Source organism: Meriones unguiculatus, chromosome 19 (assembly GCF_030254825.1).
Source record: "Meriones unguiculatus strain TT.TT164.6M chromosome 19, Bangor_MerUng_6.1, whole genome shotgun sequence".
In the NCBI taxonomy this organism is placed as follows: Eukaryota; Metazoa; Chordata; class Mammalia; order Rodentia; family Muridae; genus Meriones; species Meriones unguiculatus.
The window spans coordinates 64,717,746-64,739,291 of record NC_083366.1 but is presented as its reverse complement, the minus strand read 5'-3'; the positions used below and the strand labels follow the sequence as shown (position 1 = coordinate 64,739,291).

The 21,546-nt window shown below is 45.1% G+C and overlaps 1 long non-coding RNA gene across 2 annotated transcripts in view; it reads right to left on the bottom strand.

Moving 5' to 3' along the window:
- Positions 1–5,160: 5,160 nt before the first annotated feature.
- Positions 5,161–21,546, bottom strand: part of LOC110563419 (uncharacterized) — a 31,803-nt gene continuing 15,417 nt past the window's right edge. Inside the window, exons 5-7 of one of the 2 annotated variants that reach the window (XR_009587656.1) lie at positions 13,318–13,393; positions 9,957–10,090; positions 5,161–5,741 (exon numbers count right to left, since the gene is read on the bottom strand). This is a non-coding gene — a long non-coding RNA (uncharacterized LOC110563419). The remainder of the gene's footprint in view (positions 5,742–9,956; positions 10,091–13,317; positions 13,394–21,546) is intronic. The other variant, XR_002477284.2, reaches the window with a different exon arrangement.

Here is a 21,546-nt window from a genome sequence, read left to right as displayed (position 1 = left end):
TTCTGCCAAGTTCCTATGTAACCAAAATTCCTCTGGATGTCTCCCAAGCCTTGAAAACCCTCTAGTCTTGCAGTTTTTGAGCTATGCAAATTCCACATTCTCCTATGTTCAATGCTTACCTCTCTAATCTTCATTTAGAAAGAGGCAGTTGCCAGGCCAGCTATAATGTGTATATAATAAAGCTGGCTATAAATCTGGCTAATTTGAGTGATGGTCTTTACTCTCATTCAATGGGATTAACACTTGATTACAGAGCCTCTCTGGGCCACTTGCCTCCTCACATCTCTTGTGCCCTTTAATATCAATAGAAAATGTCTTCAGATATTCAAGTGGACAAGCTGTCTTTCCACCGACCACTGCAATGGCCTCAAGACTCTAATGACTTTCCCTGTGCATTCAAATCCTTGTTGACCACACATGCACAGATGTTTCTGAAAGTGCAAATCTTACTTTGCATTCCATAGGAGATACCAAAATACAACCTGTAAAATCCTGTCATCCCTTCTGCACATTTTCACAATATGCCATTGCTGATGATTTCATCAAAAGGATCTCACTATGCAGCCCTGACTGGCCTGGAACTCAAAAGAAACAGCAGCCATGGCCTCCCTGGGGCTGGGATTAAAGGCATTCACAGCCATGCTAATCCCCATTTACTACATTTTGACAAAAGCTCTCACATCTATCCTGAGACCGATTCACCATAAGATAAACAAACCCTTTCCTGAAGGTTATTTTGTTTTGTTTGTTTGCAACTCAAATAACCAAGCTATCCCTGAAGCATCTTGATCCATCAGCCTGCCCCAACCTACCCGAGCCCCACACAGACTTGGTGCCCTGTACAGGCAGCTGCAGCTTGTGACCTGAGGCCTCCATATACAAGGTCATGGGAGGGCACATGTCGAGAGGCCCAGCTTTGCTCTACCAGCTGCTCCAGCTGTGCCAGCCCCACTACAGGCCCTGCCTCAGGCTAAGGCCCTCCCCCCTCACAAAGCCCACACGGACAATCCCTGGTGCTGCGCCTCAAGCCCCACCCCCTGCACCTGCTTCCACTAGGACACAACTGCACATCTGTTATGAGGATCTTAGGCTGAGAGAGGTGTGTAAGAACTAGTGAGCATGAGCAGGTGGCAAGAGGAAGGTTTGGTTTTATGCCACCAAAATGTCCCCACAGCCATGTGCAACTTCTCAGTCCTACAAGCACCCCACCAGAGTTCCTGTTGCTTTTTATCTTAGCATGTCTTGACACTGCTGTTTTGGGCCCTTACATGCATACACACACACACACACACACACACACACACACACACACGTGCTGTTGTCTCTGTAACCTCAACTCACACTCTCCTGACACTATATGATCTAAAACATCCTTCCATCTATGTATGTTTGGTTGTGTCTTGTTGAGATCATTGAACCCTTTAGTTGTTTTTTTTTTCAATTTTAAAATTTATTTTTTTTATTAATTACATTTATTCACTTTCTATCCCAACTGTAGCTCCCTTCCTTGTCCCCTACCAATCCTACCTTCCCCCCTTCTTCTCCACCCATGCTCCTCCCCCAGTCCACTGATAGGGGAGGTCCTCCTCCCCTTCCATCTGACCCTAGCCTATCAGGTCCCATCAGAACTGGCTGCATTGTCTTCCTCTGTGGCCTGGCAAGGCTGCACCCCCGTCAGGGGGAGGTGACCAAAGAGCCAGCCACTGAGTTCATGTCAGAGATGGTCCCTGTTCCCATTACTGGGGAACCCACTTGGACACTGAGCTGCCATGGGCTACATCTGTGCAGGGGTTCTAGCTTATCTCCATGAATGGTCCTTGTTTGGAGTACCAGTTTCACAAAAGACCCCTGTGCCCAGATTTTATTTTTAAATGGTCAGTCTTCTAATTGTCCTTTGTTAGGATTCTCTGCAGGTCTTATATACAGCGCCTTTATCAAGTCTGTCTTTCGTGGATGTTTCCTAGCCCCTGGCTTATCTTATTGACATCATCCCTTACAGAGCACAAGGATTTACTTACCTGCAGCAGTGAGGCTTGCACCCAGGGCCTCTCGAATCCATTCCAGTAAACTGGCACCACTGAGTTGCCTCTGGAGCCCAGAGGTTCTAATTTAAGTAAAGTGTGCCTTGTTGATAATTTGTTCCTGAATTTTAATTTGGTCTTGTATGTAATTTGGCTGAAGACTTGGCTCAGCAGTCAAGAGCACTTACTGTGTTTGCAGAGGTCTCGGACTCCCAACTATCTATAACTCTAGTTCTAGGCTATGTGACATCCTCTTCTGGCCTTCGTGGGCACCAGGAATGCAGTACACAGACATACACGCAGGCAAAACACACATACCTCTAAGGAATTTAAACATTTTTAAATTTAAAAATATATTACCTTACCGAAAGTCATGGGTGTTTTCTGTTATGCTCTATTCCTGGTCTTTCATTTTACATTTTTTGTCTGTGACCCATTCTGAGTTCTATTCTGTAATGATATATGACTGTTTCTATACTTGTTTTGTTTTGTTTTGGTTCTAAGGAGTTTTATTTTGTTTGCTTGTTGCATATTGAATCTAATTTTCTCATGAGTATACGTTGAAAAAGCAACTTTGCTATATTTACTGCTTTTTCCAATAACAGTCAATTATATGAATGTATTTCTAGGCTCCGTGTGCTGTTCCATTGCATTGAATTTACAGATCAGTTTTGAAAAAAATGACATATTGATAATACTGATATTGGCTGATGCTGACATCCACCTGTAATCCCAGCACTCGGGGAGGCAGAGGCAGGCAGATCTCTGTGAGTTCAAGGCTAACCTGTTCTACAAAAGCCAGTCCAGGACAGCCAAGGCTACACAGAGAAACCCTGGCTCAAAAATAAAATAAAATATTGATAAAGTTTTTAAAAAATACGTGAACATGGGATATTTCTTTTCACTTACAGCTCTAAGATTTCATTTGGGTTTGGAGACCCCTTTATATGTTGTATATATTCTTATTCTTGTATATATTTCCTCCTCCTCCTCCTCCTTCTACATCCTGACTCTCCTCCTCCTTCTCTTCCTCTCCTCCTCCTCTCCTCTCCCTCCCTTCTCCTCACAGAAGACAGTGTTTATAGGAGACGTTGGTCTGTCGTTTTCTGTTCCTGTAATGTCTGGTCTTAGCATTTGGGTGGTGCTGGCCTCACAGAATGGGTTAGGATGGACATACTCTGGAGCCTATGTAGGGAAGCAGAAGAGGTGAGGGGACGTATCTTGGTGGCAGAGCTCTTGCCTCCCTAGGTTCAGGCAACAAAATTGACAGGCAAAAGGGAATTTGGAGAATTTCTTCTCCAAAAGGTTGCTGGCATTTGCCAGTGGTCCCGTGTGGGACTGGTGTCTATCTAGTGTCATGTTTGTGTGTGCATGTACACTGTGCACTTGTGGGGGGGAACCTCCCTCCACCATGTGGGGGTTCGAAATAAGACCATTCCACTTGGCGACAAGCGCCCTAATTTCTCTCCTGCCTTCTCATTGTTAGTGTTCCTGTTGTCGTCACTTCGCTTATGCCGAGGGAGGGCCATACAGCCAATCAGTACATGCACACTTGGATTCATTGTTGACTGTTACTGTGCCCAACCCCCATTAGGTTTCCTTCTTTCCTTTTTTGTGTGTGCGTACACGTTCCCATGTGTAGATACATGTAGGCGCTAGAGGACAACCTCCTCGGCTGTCAATCAAATGCCAGTCATCTTTTCTCCCTTTGGTCTTTCGAGACAGGGTTTCTCTGTATAGTCCTGGCTGCATCAGACTCAATCTGTAGACCAGGCTGGCCTCACACTCAGAGATCCACCTGCCTCTGCCTCCCTGAGGGCTGGGATTAAAGGTGTGAGCCACCATGCCCCTCCTCACCTTATTTTTTGAGGTACAGCCAGTCTCTCACTGGGACCCAAAATTTGCTCATTAGACTATGCTGGCTGGCCATCAAGTCCAGGTCTCCTGACCTTCAAGGATTACATCATGCCAGGCTTTTACATGGGCGGGAGGACCACACCCAGGTGCTCAGGCTTCCAGACAAACACAATACTGAGTAATGTCCCCACCTGTTAGGTGAATTGTGAGTCAGAAAAATTAAATGATTATTTCTTTGCTTTCTTCTTCAGTGTTCTTCCTTTTCTTATGTAGACCCAGCTGTCTGGCCTCTACCCTTCTTTTCTTCTCTGAGAATTTTATCTAACATTTCTTTTAAGGTGAGTCTCCCCATGACACATTTCCCCAAGTTCTGCCTATCTGGAAAGTATCTTGCTTTTAATTGTATGTATGTGCCTGAGCAGGTATGCGCAGGTGAGTGTGGGTTCCCTTGGAGACCAGGGGTTCAGATGCTCTGGGGTCACTGCGGTTTTGAGCTGCCTCGTGTGGGTGCTAGGGACTGAACTCAGGCCATCCGCAAGAGCAGAAAGTTCTCTTAACCTGAGACAGCTCTCCATGAAGAGAGCAGTGATGTGTGCCCATCAAATGTTTCAACAACGCTATTAATCTCTGAGGTGGGTGGGAGGGTTAGAGAAGGACGAGATAATGTCTTCCCTCAATCAGGAAGGCTTGGCTTTTCCCATGGAGCACAGATATCTCTGCCACCAGGAGCCTCTTGTACGGCTCACTGAACAGCCAGCCTGCGTGGGTCAGTGGCCACTTACACCAGAGGAACTACCAGCTGCTACACAGTTGGCTGAGGAGAAGCCTTCCCTGGACATGGAGGGCCCAGTCCCAGTCCCTGTATTGTGGCTAACTGTGGGCCTCTAGCTTTGACTCTAGCTTTAGAAGCTGTGTTGCTCCTCAGTATGTGTATGTGGAATTACCCTAGAACCCCTTGGTGATCCACCTTCACCATGAATATGCCCAAACTTTAGTTTGTGTCTTTAGCAATGTCACCTCCTTTTATCTCCAATTTCATTAATTTGTTTCTCACTGTCTCGGTCCCTTTAAGCAGGATTTGTCAATCTTGCTTATCCTTTCCAACAGCCAACTCTGTTTCTTCGATCCTTTGTTGTGTTGTCATTTCCACTCCAGCTCTGTTGTTTTGTCATCACTTGTTCTGGAGTTTGGTTTGTTCTTGTTTCTACTGAAGTGTATCATTAGGTTTTTGTGTTTATTTTTTGATATAGAAATTTATAGCTATAAACCTCTCTTAGACCCGTTTTTGTTTTTATAACAATTTATTTAGAAGGAATTTAATGTACATAGTTTCCTGCCATATTTACTCCCCTTCCCCTCCAGTTCCTCCTGGGTCCCCCACTCAAGTCCTCTTCCCAAGTGCCTGTTCAATTAGTACTGTTTATATATGGGGTGTGAGGCCATCCACCAGGGTGTGAATCCTACCATTGGCCACGCTCTCCCCTAGCAGTCATCAGCTGTCAGGAGCACCTCAGCTAGGACTGAGGGCTCCTGGCCCCTCCTTGACCCATGCTCAAATGTTGGCTGGCTTGATCTTGTTCAGGCCTTTGCAAGCAACCAGAGCTTCTGTGAGTGCAGTGATTCTCATCATTTTCACCCCAGTTCTCCCTGACCTCTGGCTCTTACAATCTTTCCGCCCCCTCTTCCGCAATGTTCCCTGAGCCTTGACGGGCGTGGGTGTGACACGGGTGTCCCATCTAGAGCTGAGCACTCCGCCGACACTTGTTCTTTTCCGTTCTTTCCACTTGACTAATTGTGACTCTTGTGTATTAACTGCTGACCGCAAATGCAAAGATGCTTCTTTGGTGAGGACTGAGAGCTGAGCTGGGTATAGAGAGAGATATTTAGAAGGCAGTCTGATATATCAGTTTAGCAAAATAATACTAGTGGGAGTGGGAGGTTTAAACAGAGAGGAGGAGAGGAAAACAGGAGAAAAAGAAGGGTTGGTGGGAAGGGTAACACTATAGATATAAAAAAACTTATTAACTTCCTTAATTAAATATATATATATATATATATATATATATATGAAGTTTGAATGAAGTTACCGTACATGAGGGCTAATGCTTCTTCCAGAAGTCACAACCTAAAATAAAAAGCCTACCCAGTGCCAGGTACTTTCCCCTCAAGCTGCTGGTCAAGGGGTTCCAGAGATGTCCCTAAACAATTCAGGCTATGTCTACTGTTCTTGGGAGTCCACCAGAACTTGACTGTAAGACCTCATTGCTGAAGACACCTTGCTCTTTGACCACAGAACTTGAAGAAATCAAGCTGGTACTAAAAGTGGATGCTCACTCCTTGCTGGCTAGCTTTCATAGTGCTGAAAGGTGTGACAAGGCTGCTGAGGAAATGTCATAGCCACCTTCCACTGTCAACACAAACCTGGTTGGGGGTGGGGGTCTTAAACTCAGGAACGGCCTTAAACAGACTGGCCTCTGGTCATTTCTCAACTGTTCACTGCTGTAGAAAGTACCTATTCTTGATATGGGTACAACATCCATCAGCAGGAGGACCTCCTGGGCTGTAGAAGAAAGGCAGCTGAGCTTGAGCCTGAAAGCACACCAGTAAAGCAGTATTTCTCCATGGTTTCTGCTCCAAGTTCCTGCCTCAGCTTCCACAGATGATAGACTGTAACCTGCAAGATAAATAAACCCTTCCCTCCCCTGGGTTGCCTTCCGTCTCTGTTTTACCACAGCAAGAGAAGCAAACTAGAACAGGAAGAAAGTCATTAAAAGTGTTACCAAATTTATGAACCCTACGAGCTATAATAATGATCAGGCTGACAATATAGGTTCATGGGTAAAGTAGGAGCATAAATATAGGAGGGATAATAATCACTTTCCTATTAGCTTCAAGGCCTGTAACACAGGAATAAATTCGTACTTGACACCTTCTATCTGGTTAAGAACATACTGCTAGGGAGCTCATGGGGCCTAGAAGTAAACCTACTATTACCATCTTTAAATGTGGCATTGTGTAGTGGTGTCACTCTCCACAAGTTAAGGTGGTAGCAACGGAGTAGGACCTAATGCCCAGCACCTCTAATGAAGACATCGTAAACTATTACAGTGTTTGTAATGCCCCTTGGCTGTTGTACCTTTACAGAGATGCAGCTGGCCATACCACGCCTACACAATATTCAAGTAGCCGTGACCATCCTCAACAAGAGCAAAAACAATGCCTCCAACATCTTTGGAGTGGGCACATAAATCTACTAACTTGTCCAAACATCATCAGACTTTTCCACAGAATTGACACATCATCAAACATGTCCGCTATCATGGAACACATGCAGCAGGGTGAGTTTTGGTGAGCCTCCAGGGGGGTGCTGGGCTCTATACACCAGGAGGAGCAGACAGCTCACATTTTCTGGCAAACAGTGCTGACAGCTAATCACCTCCACCAAAGCAAAATAGCACATAAAAACATCAAACTGAAGAACATCCTTGTGGATGACATGAGACATGCCAAATTCTGTGATTTCAGGCTAGCCACAAAAGTCACCCCTGAGCAGAGGCTGCGTGAGGCCTGTGGCACCCTTCGCTATATAGCTCTGAGGGTCCTACTGGGCAGATGTTATGACAGCCTTACAAGTAGACATTTGGTATAGTGCTTTATGCAACGGTAACAGGGCGCTTACCATCCTAAACACTTGCCTTTTCAGGGATGCTACAGCCGATCATGACACAGAGTGATATTCACTTAACCTCTTAAATCAAAAAACACAGAACACATCGCTGTGTACACACTCAGTGTCAACTCTGGGTAGCAGTGACTATAGACCAGAGCACCCAGGACTGTTTCACAGCGAAGAACGTTCACTACCTTCCTCTAGAGGAACAGTCTCAAGCGTCTCAGTCTCTAAGATTGTAGAGGCCATATTCACCATGGGAAACAACTTTCATGAAATTGTGGAGTCTTTAAAAGCACTCAATGTTCATCTGGGCATGGTGGTGCACACCTTTAATCTCAGCACACTTGGGAGGCAGAGGCAGGTAGAGCTCTGTGAGTTTGAAGCCACCCTGGTCTACAGGGCAAGACCAGAACAGCACGGCTACACAGAGAAACCCTGTCTCAGAAAAAAAAAAAAAAAAAAAAAAAAAGCACTTGACATTTAATGAGGTCATAGCAACATACATCATACTAAAGTTATTAAGTTACAGGGATAACTGTTAGCAGACAGCAAAGCCATGCAGCCCCGATTGGACTAAAGCCTTGCACATCCTCTCCCTCACGAAGAGAAGGGGGAATGAACCTGACTTTTCCACCTTCACAGTGCGTGGGAAATGACAGCTGCTGGATGACCAGAAATAAAAGATAAAGGGTGGCAGAGGCCACAGCCTGCCACACTCCACTGCCTGTAGGAGATGGCTGCTCTTGCATCTCATTCTCACAGCACGGTGCTCTGGGTGCCAACTTAGGCAGCAGTATTTTGGGCAACATTGAGATCAGCATGACATCCTATGCTACCCAACCTGAAAGTCCATTCTCCCCGGGGTCACTCCATGATGTGATAACCACAGAGCCAATTAAAAATAAGGCCAGCTTGTCCTCATAGGAGACATGAGCTGGGCATCACCAGTAGTCAGACCATGTTGCACCCACAACTTTCAAAACCAACAAATGCAGGGGCTAGAACGAGGTGAGGAGTCACTGTGAACTCCGAGAGCACTGCTGCTACCTGTCATCTCCAAATAGGAGCCAGGAATACCAAAGTTAAGAGGCTCCAATAGTGAATAAAGTGTAATAAAGAATTAAAAAAAAAAAAAAAAGAGGCTCCAGTAAAGGGAGAGGACAGTGACCACCTTGTGGGCATAGTGGCCAAGATGGATGCACTTAATGCGTTTTGTCTTTGCTTCTTGAATGCCCTTTGCAAATGGAAAATTCTACCTTGTTACGGGGAATGCACTTTGATATCTCTCACCTTAGGAGAGACAATCCTTCAGCATCAACCATATGGGGAACCTGGGAAAGTTGAGCCCGAAGCAGACAGCAGAAGATGCAACCAGAGGTTGGGCGGAAAGGTGGCAACAGAGCACAGGTTCTGAAGAAGGTATAGGGCAGAGCACTGTGATTCCGCTGAGCTAGCTCAGTGCTCTACGTCTGTGCTTTAAATTGGTGCAGGGGAAAAGGCCCAGCAGATGTCCACCTCAGAGAGGAGAGGTTGGATGCACTCACAGACACTGACACGCTTGCTCTTGGGCACAGAACAAGTTTGATCAGGGCACTGTGTAACTTTTGAGTCAGGCCTTTTGACTACAGTTCCTGGTGTGGGCACAGGCTGGGTCTCACACAGGCAAGTGCAGGAGGGACGAGAGCCCAGGTACAGGTATTGATGGTGTGGACCTATTTCTGGCTGTATGCTTCCGGAGCCTATTATCAGGATGGCACCAGGGCCAACCAGACCAAGCTCATCCCTGAAGACTGAGGCCTCTGAGCAGGTCCTTCTGGGAAGGCTGTACCTACCCCTTTTAGTTTCTGAACACCAGCAAAAACAAACTTGCTGTTCTCTTCAGGGGCTGTAGGCCCTAGCCTCGGGAATGTGGGGGTTTTGCGCCAGCTTGTCCATTTTCTTGCAATTTTCTTCCTCTTCTGTAGCTGCTTATCTATATCTTGTACCATGTAACCAGGGGTTCTCTGACCTAGAAGCCACCAGCACTGACAAGCCATGGCTGGCAGTAACAGCACAGAAAGCCGTACTGGTCTCTTATTGAAGAAGATAATGTGTGATTTGGGGGGAGGGCTCTGAAACTCCATAGCACGGACCTATGTGACAGAGAACAACTGCTCCTCCAGGGGCTGGTTTTGGATTAAGCCTTCTGAGGTCTAGAGGCTTACAGGACAAATCCCTTGAGGAGCTAGCATATTTGGGGGGCTGACTGCTGAACACCATCCCACTTTTGACCCTGTTTGTTTTTTCACCATATAAAAGGGTGATCTATGTCTTCTCTTTCCCTTACAGATATTCCAGAAAATCTTTCTCAGCATATTAAGACAATGTCCCAGCAGAGCCCAGAGAAGGGGATGCATGGTGCTCACCATCTGAGGGGGACCAGCTTTTCGGCAACTGTCCCGGGTCACCATTAACATGAAGATGAGGAACTTGAGATCCTCCAAGTAGGCTGTGTCTTTCTTGTTTGCCCAGCAGGAGCCACACACCAAGCGAGATTGCACTTAGGATCAGATTTGGAACAGACATAAAGATCAGGATTGCTACTGCTGCTGCTGTGTGCACAGCTACCCCAGCAGTTTACAAGAGCCCTGGATTAAACACCAAGGTTCTCACATTGGTGACTGCAAAGCCAAAATAAGCAGAGTTGAGACATAAAGAGAGGAGAAAGAATGACTACTTGCAGTGGGCAAGAAAAACATGGGTGACATTTCAAAAGCAATGTCCCTCTCAATAAAAAGCAAGGGGACTTTACTCGGGGAGCTTTGAACACATTCTTACATGAGTGGGTTCCCTCCTGATCACGGTCTGTAAAGGAGAACACCGAGCGTCCTTGGGAAAGATGCTCACTACAGTTCTGCACATGCTCAGTAAAGGAGTTCATTACATGCCTAAACATGTTCAGTGAAGAAAGACATTGTATTCCTGAGCTTGCTCAGTTTAAAGACACAGAGATCATGCTTAAAAGATTTAAGTGATGGACTAAATGCCTGTGGGCAAGGTCAATTTGCACTGTAATACTGAAGCTGAAAATAACAGAAGGGACACTTTGAAGGTGCATTGATTCATGCCTGCCCCAGAAGGGGTCTGATAGCACCACAGTGGACACCGGGGCTCACATCACCACCTGTGAGGCACAGACTCATGGGAAACTATTTGGGCATGAGCAGCCACTTCTTCTACTAGACTTTACATTCAAAACTTACTGGTGATCTGTGTCCATGCCACTCACTAGAAGAGGGATCAAAATGTAGTTATGATATGCCAGGAAGCACTGAATAGTATACAGTAACACAGTTCCTGTCTCTTCTGGCTTTCACACCTGGTCTCTTCATTCCTTGAAACAAGTCTTCTAGAGCATGGGCCCCACCCCACCTCTTTTGTAACAGTTTCCCTATGCCTTTGAGGGTCTCATGTTACTAGGTGATCCGCAGCCATAACCACAAGGCTCAAGACAGAGTCCTCGTCTTCAGTGATAGGCCAATTATGCTGCTAAAGAATCAGGGCACAGTCTTATCTCCATACTAGGCTTCTTTCTCTGCAAGGATCAAGTTCCACATTTGGAGAGAATGAGAGTGTCCAAGTGGCACTGTCCTCTGCACTCTCCAGGCTCCTCCTTGCTGTGGCAGGACACTGTGTCCTTGTTGCTCTGCCTGACAGGCTTTAAGCTTCTCCCTGGCACCTGAATGTTTGTGAACTAAATAAAAAAATAACTGTAGTCCAAAGAAATGCTATATGCTAGGTTCGTGGCAAATTTAGGGCATGATACACTCAGCAAGCTTCTCTTGGGATAATCATTCCCATATGCTGAATAACTCTTTAACCTACTTGCAAAAGTACTCTTCACCCTAAAGAACAAAAAATCCTGGAAATGTGAGAAGCTCTTTCATGGGTCTTCCTCAGTGCTCTGTGAGTCACCCTGTCTGCTCCCTAAACCGCCTCTATATCCGCAGCTGTGACACTTGTCCTTGGAGTCTCCCACCCCTCGGGGTCTCTTCTGTCACACTGCGTCTTTCCAACAGTCCCCTGAGAAATGGCTACAGGTTGGGCCTCAAGGCACTTCCTGCAGTGCCTGAGAGACGTTGATTCATTCCACAGGCCTGAGTGGATACCTACTGTGTGCTGCGCCTGGCACAGAGTGGGCTCCTGGAGAAGCTACAGAAGTCAAGATGCTGTCCTGCTCTCAAGGATAAAACCTTATGGCTGAGAGATCAGGAAAAGGTGAGGGTGCAGCCCAGAGCTGCAGCACAGACTGAGCATGCTCAGTCCCCAGTGCCCATGCACACATCTGGAGGTGTGTCCTACGGGTGAAGAATGAGAAGCTGGAGCATCCTGAGACTTACCCAGGCATTTTTGTCACCTATTCCTTCGTGTTGGTGACCAAATACAAAGCCTTGCGTGTACTAAGTGCACGTCCTGCCCTTGACCTAGACCCCATCCACATTCTGTGTCTGAGGATTGTTGGGAGACATTCTGCCCGAGCTGCTCTTGAATTCCCAGACTCAAGCAATCCTCATGCCTCATCCTCCCCAGCAGCTGGGACTACACATATACCATGACTCCTAGGCAACAGCTCTACTTTTTACAGAAATTTTATAATGAGCCTTATTTCTTGAAATACTTCATCTTTTAATTCCCCCGCCCCAGAATTTTTTCTTCTTTTTTTCTTTTTTTTTTTTTGAGGTGCTGGAAATCGAAGCTGGGCTTCACACACCTACACCCATGCTCTCTCACGAACCTACATACTTAGGTGACCCTATAACAATGTGAGACTTAGTGACGGACCAGTGCAGAGAACCATGATGGGCCAGGCATGTTCTGTCTCTGAACTGCTTAGGTAGGGAAAGACTTTGGAGTGCACTCCAAAAGCTTCTCACAGCCTCGCCCCTGAGGCTGGACATGGAATGGGAAAAACCAGTTCGAGTACCATGGGAACAGAGAAACTGCCCATCGCACCTCACTAGGAAGGCTGCAATGCCTAAGGAAACATGAGGTGACTCAGGCCCTGGCATACTAGCTCATGGGAGCCATAAGGGACACTAGGCTGTTACAGGCTGAAGTCCCCATAACCATCAGGAACTAGAAGAAGACAAAGGGACAGGCATTACTGACAGAGCCAGGGATGAGGAAGACAGCCTCTGATGCCCAAACACCATGCCAAATAAGACTGTGCTTACCAGAGAGTTAAGAGAGGTTGAGCCAACAGGGATCTCCTAGGCTGGAGCTTTGCTGGCTTTGCTGAGCCACATGGTGGGAAGTGATAGTTATGTGAAAATGGGGTTTAAGAAGTACAAAAACAGTGAAGAAGGAAAGAAAAGGGGTCTGTCCCAGTCAGCCAAAGTCAAATGTGACAAGAACTAAGTTAAGTAGTTCCTAAGGAAACAGTTAATGGAATGTCAAGTGCTGGTGAGCATCTGGAGGCTTGGACAGTTGAGCAGCAGTTCACAAAAGACATGTGATTTTCAAAATGCAGATGAAGAAGATTAGCCTGGACATGGGTATAGCATCCCACCACCAAGTGTGTGATTTAAAGAACGCTGGGCATGTAGACTGTTCTGGGCAAGAGACAGAACGGCAGGTAGGCATCTCACCTGCCCACCAATGGGGCAGCCGCAGGCCACATCACCCTACTCTTTAAGAGGCAGGCAGGGACAACGTCCACAGTCAAGGATATGACTATTGATTATTGATATTCTGGAAACACCACGAGGGCAGTGCTCTTCAGCTTACCCTCTGTGTGTGGAGAGGGTTGTCTGTCCATGGAGTTATTCCGAAGGCTCCCTTGGATCCAAGTCTTCCAGTTCACCTGGGAAAAAGAGCACACACACATAAGACTTAGCTTTCTAAGGGGGCAAAGATGGATGTACAAGCAAGCCTGCCAGGGTCCAGAACACTCAAGAGGAAGAAAACAAGACAGGGCTATGAGAGCAAACATCCCTGAGTCGAGAATAGCAGTTTCTCATCCTGTGGGTCTCAACCCCGTTGAGAGGCAAATGACCCTTTCACAGGGGTCTCCTGAGACCATCAGAAATCACAGATATTTATTTACATCGTGATTCATAACAGGAGCAAAATTACAGTTATGAAGTAGCAATGAAAATAGTTCTACGGTTGGGGGGGGTCACCACAACTCGAGAACTATATTAAAGGATTACAGAATATTAGGAAAGTTAAGAACTGTTGGTCTAAAAGAAGCAGAGACAGATAGCACTATGCAACCTCTAAGTATTTACAACTCAGATTCCACGCCATGATAAAAGTAGAGCAGCCATTGGAACTTGTGGACAAAGCCTCCTACATCACCAGTGAGAATGGGAACAGGAGAGGTATGAGAAAGTCAAAATAAAGGATTCTAACACCAACTTTAGGTGTAGGTTCCTAGTGATTAGGAGACAAATTCAGGATAGGAAAGCTCCCTTCCTTCTTATTTCCCCTCATGTAGCCTCAGTTGACCTTGAACTCACTATGTAAGCCAAGGACAGCCTTGATCCTCCTGCCTACACCTCCAAAGGGCTGGAATGTGCTGTGTGACACCAAACCAGGCCCCAACAACTGAAGACTTTCTTTAACAGCTCATTCTGAGGTGTGCCCAGCCCAGTGTGACCCATCCCACAACTCCACGGCAGAAATATGCTCCTCTCTGTAAGGGCACGTGACTCCTCTGTTGGCACCACAACACTATGCAACAGCGTCAACATTGCAGGGGGGAGATTCTGGAGGCTTTGACGACTGAAAGGGCAAGCATGGACTCAGAAGGAGGAGCCTATTGTCCTTCAGGCTCAGGGAGGGGCGGTGTACCAGTAACCAGGAAGCCATGAGAAATTCTCACAGGATTCCCCCACCCCTAATTCCCAAATGCACTTCAATTCATCTAGGCTTTACTCAGGATCCAGGCCTCAACAGGTCCAACAACTAAGGGTGAGAAAAAACGTTCTACATGAACTTGTGTTTTGAACATCAAAACCCCACCATAAAGCAGCCAACAGCCTAAAAAGGGAGGTTGTGACACACTAGAGTAGCTTCTGAGAACACTGCAGTGAGTGAAACAAGCCAAGCACAAAGGGACAAATACAGTAATGACTACACTCCTCTGAAGTCCCTGGAGCTGCTGGAGTCATGGAGACAGGGAAGAAAGGGGTGATGAGGTGTCTTCTCCAGAATCCACATGTACGTGAACAGAAGTGTAATTTTATACACACACACACACACACAAATAAAATAAAATATATTTTATCAAGGAGAAAGATGTTGGAGGAAAAACAGCAAAGAAAAACCCTAGCTTATTTCTGATATGGAAAGTGTCTTCCACCAATAGAGAGGAATAGCCTGACTGCTGTCTTCCCAGACAGGGCTCTGGGCCCCGCCCTTAGCCTATGCGCATGAGCCTATGTGCGTGTTGTGAGGGCAGTGGTGGCCATAGGCTGCAGCATAAGAGACTCTGGAAGGCCAGGGCTTCCTCACACCCCAGTGGCTGACGATGCCATCTAGCCATGCTCCATGAATGGAAAACAGAAACAAACCTCCACCCCAGTAACAAAACATGAACACTGCTTGGATGCCAAGTACACACTTTGGAAGAAATCCACAAATTTAAAAGAAAAAGTCAAGCCCCAGATCCCCTGAGGTTTACAGACTTCCTCAGCAATTCAAACTATGACATGACCACTGTGCTCCTGATTTCTCACTTGTGATAAAAACATCAAAGCTTCTTTCTTGCAAGGGTCTCAAGATGATGCGAAGACAACAAAACTCCGTGGAAAGGAAGGCAATGGGCAACATCAAATTAAATGGAGAGAAACTTAAAGCAATTCCACTAAAATCAGGAACAACAAGAGGTTGTCCACTCCTTCCATATCTAACCAACACAGAACTAGAATTTCTAGCTAGTTTAATAGGACAACTAAAGGAGATCAGGGAATACAAATTGGAAAAGAAGAAGTCAAAGCATCTCCATTTGCAGATGATACGACAGTATACATAGCTGACTCCCAAAACTCTACTGGAGAACTCCTACAGCTAATAAACACCTTCAGCAAAGTAGCTAGACAGAAAGTTAATTCAAAAGAAGTCAGTAGTTCTCCTTTATACAAACAATAAATGGGCTGAGAAAGAAAATAAGGAAACAACTCTCTTTACAATGACCACAAGTAATATAAACGATCTTGTGTAACTCTAACCCAGCAAGTGAAAGGCCTATATGACAAGAACTTCCAGTCTCTGAAGAAAAAACAACTGAAGAAGATATCAGAATATGGAAAGATCTCCCGTGATCATGCATCAGTAGGATTAACATAGTGAAAATGGCCGTCCTACTACAAAAAGCAATCTATAGATTCAGTGCAACTCCCATCAAAATTCCCACACAATTCTTTATAGACTTTGAAAAAGCAATCCTCAACTTCATATGGAAAAACTAAAAACCCAAAATAAATAAAACAACTCTACAATAAAAGAACTTGGAGGTATCTCCAGCCCTTATTTCAAGTTGTACGATGAAACAACAGTCATACAAGCAGCATGGTACTAGCATAAAAACAGACAGGTTGATCAATGGAATCAAAACAAAGAACCAGAATTAAACCCACACATGTATGGACACTTGATTTTTAACAAAGAAGCCCAAACCATACAATGGAAAAAGGAAAGCATATTCAACAAAATGGTGCTGGTCTAGCTGGATATCTGCATGTAGAAAAATGCAAATAGATCCATATCTATCACTCTGCACAAAATTCAAGTCCAAGTGGGTAAAAGACCTCAACATTAGCCCAGAAACACTAAATCTGTTCAAATAAAAAATGTAGCAGGACCTTGAACTCATTGGCACAGGAGACAACTTCCTGAACAGAATACCAATAGCTCTGGCACTAAGATCAACAATTAATATATGTGACCTCATGAACCTGAAAACCTTCTGTAAGGCAAAGGACACTGTAAATAGAAAACAGCAGCGTACAGATTAAGAAAAGATCTTTACCAACTCTATATCCAACAGAGGGCTAATATCAAAAATATATAAAGAACTCAAGAAATTAAACAACAAATTAAATAATCCAATTAAAAATGTGGTACAGAGCTAAACAAAGAATTCTCAACAGAGATATTACTAATGGTTGAGAAGCACTTAAATTGCTCAACATCCTTAGCCATGAGGGAAATGCAAATCAAAACAACTCTGAGAGTCTATCTTACGCCCATCAGAATGGCTAAGATCAAAAACTCCAGTGTCTGCACATGCTGCTGAGGATGTGGAACAAGGGGAGTGCCGGTGGGAGTGCAAACTTGTACAACGACTTTGGAAATCAATCTGGCTCTTTCGCAGAAAATTGGGACCAGCCCTACCTCACGATACAGCTATATCACTCCTGGGCATAAACCCAAAAGACACTATACCATACAATAAGGACATTTGCTCAACTATATTCATAGCAGCTTTAGTCATACTAGCCAGAAAAATGTGCATGTCCCTCAACCAAAAAATGGTTAAAGAAAATATGGTACATTTAAACAATGGAATACTTTTAAATAGCTGAAGCAGCTATTTAAAAAAGACATCATGCAATTTGCAGGCAAATGGATGGAACTAAAAAAGATCATCCTGAGTAAGGTAATCAAGACCCAGAAAGACACACATGGCATGTACTCACTTGTAAGTGGATATTAGCCAAATAGTACAGGATAACCATTCTACAATCCATAGACCCAAAGAAACTTAGTGAAAAATAAGTCCCAAGGGAGGATGCTTGAATCTCCCCCGGAAGGGGAAATAAAATAGATACCAGAAGTGGATGCTGAGAGAGAACTGGGTAGGAGAGAGGGTGGGAAGAACAATGAGAGGGAGGATCAGGTGGGGGAAGAGCAGGGATAGGAGGTGAGAGGGCTGGGAGAGAGGAAAACCAATGGGGGAACATTTGTGGGTCAAGCTGGAGACCGCAATAAGGTAGGCTCCTGAGAGGATATGGGGGTTGCTCTAGCCGAGACCCCTAACAGCGGGGATATGAAGAGTGAAGGGACCACCTCCTATATTCAGGCAGGACTTCCAGTGGAAGGAGTAGGACACCGCCCACAAAACCTTCAACCCAAAATTTACCTTGACAACAGGTGTGCAGGGATGAAGATGGAGCAGAGATTGGGGGAAGGGCCAAGCAATGGCTGGCCCAACTTGAGACTCATCCCATGGAGGAGAGCTAATCCTTGACACTATTAATGATACTCTGCTGCTTGCAGACAGGACACTAGCAGAACTGTCCTCTGAAAGGCTCCACCCTTTCAGCAGCAGACTGAAAGAGATGCACAGACCCACAGCCAAACACTGGCTGGTACTCAGGGAATCTTAGGAAAGAGTCGGGGCAAGGACAGAGGGATCTGGAGAAGAAAAGAGCTCCACAAGAAGACCTACAGAGTCAACTAACCAAGGACCATGGAGGCTGAACCAACAACCAAAGAGCGTGCACAGACAGGCCCTAGGTAGCTGATGGGCAGCTTGGTCTTCATGTGGGTCCCCTAGCAATTAGAGCAGGGGCTGTCTCTAACATGGACTCTGTTACTGTATTGGGATCATTTTCCCCTAGCTGGGCTGCCTGCCTTGTTGGGCCTTAGTGGGAGAGGATGTGCTTACTCCTGAAGCACCTTAATGTGTCAGGGTAGGTTGTTGTTGGTGGTGGGGTCCTCTCCTTTTCTGAGGAGTAGGAAGGAAGGGACAAAAGAGGGCAGGACTGGGAGGGGAGGAGGTAGGGGCTAAGATACGTACGTAAATAAATTTTAAAAAGAAAAAAAATTTAAAAAGAATAGATGTCTAGCCTCTTTGTCTTTGCAAACTTTGTTAAGCTTTAGCTATTTTGATAAACTGAGCCACAAAAGAAACTGTTATAGCTAGGTGTGGTGGCACACACCTGTAATCCCAGCACTCAGGAAGGCAGGGGCAGGTGGATCTCAGCGAGTTCAAGGCCAGCCTGGTTTACAGAGCAAGTCCCGGACAGCCAAGGCTACACAGAGAAAACCTGCCTCAAAAAAAAAAAAAAAAAGAAAGAAAGAAAAGAAAAAGAAAAAGAAAAGAAAGAAGAAAGAAGAAAAACTGTTATATTCTGTAATGGTGCATTATGACAGGACCAGGAAGTAAAGTTGCCAGTTTTATGGACCGTATTCATGAGTTCAAGCTTTATTTTGACACTAAAAGAGCTTCAGTTTGGAAATTGGGTTTTTGTTTGGTTGTTTGATTGGTTTTGTGGGTGTGGTGCTTTGAACAGAAATGGCCCCATGGACTGTTATGTTTGAATGCTTGGCCCATGGGGAGCGGCAGCATTAGGCAATGTGGCCTTGTCAGAAGGTGAGGCTTGGTTGGAGGAAGTGTGTCACTGTGGGGATGGGCTCTGTGGTCTTACATACTCATGCTTTGACCAGTGTGACACAGTGTCCTGCTGTCTTTGGATCAAGATGTAGAACCCTCAGCTCTTTCTCCAGCATCATGTCTGCCTGCACAATGCCATGCTTCCTGCCATGAGAAAACTGTGAGCCAGCCCCAATTAAATGTTTTCCTTTATAAATACACACTGTTTTGGTCTTGGTGTTTCTTCACAGCAATAATACTCCAATTAAGTGAGGGGGTTTTTCTTTTTTATGTTTTGTATTCTTTTATTTTTATTTTTTATTTTGTTTTGTTTTTTTTTTTTTTTCAAGGAATGGTTTCTCTTTGTAGTGCTGTCTGTCCTGGAACTCTCTCTACAGACTGGCCTCAAACTGAGATGAGAGATCCACCTGCCTCTGCCTCTGGAGTGCTGGGATTAAAGACAGGTGTCCTGACAACGACGTCCTTGTTTCAGCAGGAAGTAGTTACAGAATGTGTTACCCGTTCTCCCCTAAAAGGCTGGAATATTAGGTCCAAAGGAAGCTCCCTGGCATAGGGACACAACAGCTACCATGGTGTCTATTGGCATACCAGAAAAGGCACCTGTTAAAAATCAAATAGACCCAGATCTATCAACAGGTAGATTCTTTAGCTGAAGTAGCTCTACAATATGATAGGACACTCAATCTGCTCTATGTAGAACAAGATGATTACTGTATACATTTGAGAGAAAAGTGTTTCTATACAAACCATTCTGGATTAATTATAATCTGGCTTTAAAAAAGCATTTTAAAAGGGGGGCTGAGATGAAATAAAAGACTGATCCCATTCTTCCTTTCAGGATTCTCCTAGACAGTAACTCTGATGTCAGCCATCACAGGGCCTTTGACCCTTCTGCTAATTACTGTTGACTCGTGCATCATTAATGCTTAATAATTCCTGTTTGAGCATCATTAAGATGATGGTTATAAGATTTCAATATAAACAGGCACCCTTCACAGAGTTAAGGACTGACTTGGGATACAACTCAAGAGTGGAATGTAAGGGTCAATGTTTACCCATAGACAGATGACTTCCTGGAATGCTGGAGGCCATTATTTATGGGAGATAACATACACATACATGTTTTTGCTCCCCTAAACAAGTTTGATTGACCCAACCACCTCAGATGTGCTTGACCACATGTGGGTGTGAGGTAAGTGGGCAGGAAATATGTCAGGATGTATACTTGCCTTTGGTTGGATGCAGGTGGGAGATTCAGAGGGAGGAAATACGTCTGGATATGAGCTTGACCCTGATGAGACCCGGTGGCCTTATGGGGTTGCCTATGGCCATAAGGTTATTGTGTAATGCAAATGCTGATTTCTGTACTCCCCATATCTGGTTGCAGGCTTGTTCTGAGAATCTCCTGTCTCAATGTTGTGTAAACCCTACTCACGAACTGTTCCCTGATACTCTAATAAGGAAGCTTGCAGTCAATCGATGAGCAGGGGAGAGAATAGGGCTGCACTTCCTGTCAGCCAGGGAAGGAGGAGTTAAGAGGAGTTAGAGGAGTAGAGGATTCAGCCAGGAGCAGAGGTTCGGGAGACATCAGGAGAGGAGCTGAAGCGGAAAAAGTGCAAGTATCTTGGGGATTTTGGCAAAGAGGAAGCCAGACTATCTTAGAGGGTTAAGAACAGAGTAATAAGTACTCAGTTATTGTGTTATGAAGCTTATTAAACAAATATAAAAGTCTCATTATTTTTAATAGCCAGTTTAAGAGAGAAACTAAAAACAAACACAATTTTATTAAAATAACCTGAACAGTTGCCTTTTTAAGCCTCTGCAAAATGTGACTCATTGCCAGGTCCTGGGAACCCTAGAATGGTCCTGAACAGAGTCCATCAACCTGGCCAGCATTTAATTAAAGCTTGCTTCAAATCTGGCTTAAAATTGTGGCAAGTGGTCTTATTCTTGCCTGGTGGGCTTAACATTACCTCACTCTGAATGATTTTTTTCTAGTTCCCCATGGCCAGATATAACATGGAGAGTGAGAAATCTTTGAAAATTCTGCCCTCAATGGAACATCACCTTCAGTTCTCTCCCCCCCAGGGCTCAGGGAACCCTGTGGAAGAGGAGATGCAAAGAGTGTAAGAACCAGAGGGCAGCATGAAACAAGACCTTCTAAATGCAGCACAACTGGCACACATGCTCAGACTGAGGCAGCATGCACAGGGCCTACACTTGTCTGCACCAGATGGAGTCCCAGAGCTGAAAGAAGAGTGGACATAACCCCCAATCCTAACCCTAAAGACACCTCATTTCACTATTATTTTTAGACACTTTTTTGTTTTCTAAGGAGAGATAATAATGGGTGTGGATTCAGAAGGAAGAGGAAGTGGAAAAGAAGTGGAAGGAGCAGAAGAGAGGAAGCTGTAATCAGAATATACTGTATGAAGGGAAACCTATTTCCAATAAACAAAAAAAAAAAAACAAAACAAAACAAAATAAAAACAAACCCCAGACTACACAGAAACAACCAGTCCCACACAGATGGCATGCTCATGCAGAAGGGCCACCCATAGGAAAGGGGCACCCACATGTAAGGGGCCACTCTGGGGTGTGCTAGCCTTGAC